The 2299-nt window shown below is 39.8% G+C and overlaps 1 pseudogene; it reads right to left on the reverse strand.

Moving 5' to 3' along the window:
* Positions 1-745: 745 nt before the first annotated feature.
* On the reverse strand, positions 746-1799 carry LOC146606785 (E3 SUMO-protein ligase ZBED1-like; annotated as a pseudogene).
* Positions 1800-2299: the final 500 nt, after the last annotated feature.

The following is a 2299-nucleotide window of genomic DNA, read 5'->3' on the forward strand; positions in this document are numbered from 1 at the left end:
GGGACTCGTGCTCTGCCACTGCCCTGTTCTATATTTATATACAACAGTAGGTGCATTTGATCAAAACATTGGAATGTGGATGTGTATATGTGTGTGTTTGTGCGCGTGTTCCAGGAGAGGCTCCTGCTACGAAGTGAAACTGCTTGTTAAGCTCTTATGTAGCAGGTACTGCTCCTTCCCTGCGTGATAACGGGTCACAGTGAATTAAAAACAGTCTGAGTTATAAAGAGATGATCACGCAGTATTCTATCATATGCAAACTTATATTATTCAAAAGATTATAATGACTACTAGGGCTGCTCGATAATGGCTAAAATGATAATCACGATTATTTTCAATGAAATTGAGATCACGATTATTTCACGATATTTATTTAACAATAACAATGCATTGAATAATTGCTTTAAAGATTGTCATAAAATAATGTGCAAATTCTGATAACCGTGCAAATGTTTGCAATATAAAAAATAAATAAAAAAATGTAAACATTAATGTTTAGTGAACTTCAAACTACTGCATAATATTTATGCATACAAATAACCAAACATCAAGGCAAGCTGTGTAGCCACACAATGCACAATTGCATCAAACTGACATTGAGGTATGTCAACTAAAGTTGCTGCCTGAACAAAAATAAAATTAAACACTGAAAGTAGTACCTTTTATAAGAAATAAATAAAAACTAGTAGGCCTGAGTCCCATACAATCTCAAAATGGCTCAACAAAACATGGTTCCTGCAACCTTTCAAAGGTTTTTAGCCAAAAACACCAGCCTATTGACATGATCAGGCTTCAGGGATGCACACAGGCAGTTGACAACATTTTCACCAGTGCTAAAGACCCTTTCTGATGAGGCACTTGTGGCTGGGATGCAAAGATATTTCTTTGCCAGGATGGAGAGTCGTGGGAAGAGGTTCTGTGATAGCTTCCACCACCCCAGTGGGTCTTCCTCTGTGTCCAGGGTCCCTGCCTGGAGGTAGGCTCAAAAAGCTCAAAAGCTATGGCCTGGTCCAGTTGAAGAGCATGTTCTGCACCTGGAGCTGTGCTGTGAGGGGCCTTAAAGAAGCTGCTTAGGCCCTTTTTCCTCTTCTTTTGGTTTGATGCACCATCATCAGCAACCTCCGTGTTGCCAACAGGTGTCCCCATCACTGCAGCCTCCTTTAATGGGACAAACATAAAATGACAGCAACACAGAATGAGGAACCGGTTTTATCTGTCTCGGGTTTGGCATTCTAAAATACAATCCTTAAATAATTACTATAAATAATGATAGATAGATGGATAGATAGATAGATGTTTAGTATCTTTATAAATACCATGATGGACTTCATTTCCATTGTCAGTCTGGCTTTTATTGTCTCTTGGCTGACCTCGCTTACATATCTCAGTTTGAACCTTGGGTCCAGGACAGTGGCCATGTCAAGCAACTCTTGTGTTGGTGAGTCACCATACTTTTCCTTTAGGTACTCCAGTATTCTCCTCTTGATGCATTTTGAGAGGTCTGTGTCATCATCTTGCTCAGCCAAGATTGAGTTGTTAAATAGGTGGAGTGTTGGTTTTATTAAAGACACACTCACATATTTCTCTCCAGAAAGTGCATCAGTGAATTCAACCAGAGGTCCCAAGGTCTTGTTGATGGCCTCAAGGACATCAATGTCCTGCCATGAGGGGATGAGGTGCCTGGTTCCTTTGTCTTGGGAGAGGACATGGGCAATGGCCTTCTGCTGCTCAAGGACTCTGGAAACCATGGCCTGCCTAGATCCCCATCTGGTTGGACATTCAGTCTTTAAGGAGTGGTCTGGCAGTTTGAGGTCTATCTGTGCCCTTTTCAGCTCTCTCTTTTTTTTCCAACTGAATGAAAAGGTGCTGAACACTTTTTTGCAGACCCCCACTGCACGCTCAATCCTGTGATCTTTCATGGCTCTTTCTATAAAAACATAAAAAATATAAACAAGCATTATCAGGATGATGATTGTCATTTCCTTGAGTGTGAATGAATAAGACAAAGTGATGGTAGCTTATTTATGTGTTTGTATAATTCATAGAAAATGTGTATGACTGTGAGAATGAATAAAAGTATCTCTGAATTTAAATTGTTTTTTATTTATTATATTCATTCGAAGCATTATGTTGTATACTTATTGAAAGAAAATCACATTATGCATCATATTCAGTAGGAATTAGGCCTACTCACCTATGGCCAAATGTAATCTGTGCCCAAAGCACTGGAGCCTCATCCAGCCATTCAGTTGTGCAGCCAGTATGATATTTGCAGCGTTGTCTGTGGTTATACAGACGA

Source organism: Diplotaxodon limnothrissa, unplaced genomic scaffold (genome assembly GCF_057381915.1).
Source record: "Diplotaxodon limnothrissa isolate DT_005_m unplaced genomic scaffold, D_limnothrissa_male_GT1.1 unmapped_scaffold_7, whole genome shotgun sequence".
Lineage (NCBI taxonomy): Eukaryota > Metazoa > Chordata > Actinopteri > Cichliformes > Cichlidae > Diplotaxodon > Diplotaxodon limnothrissa.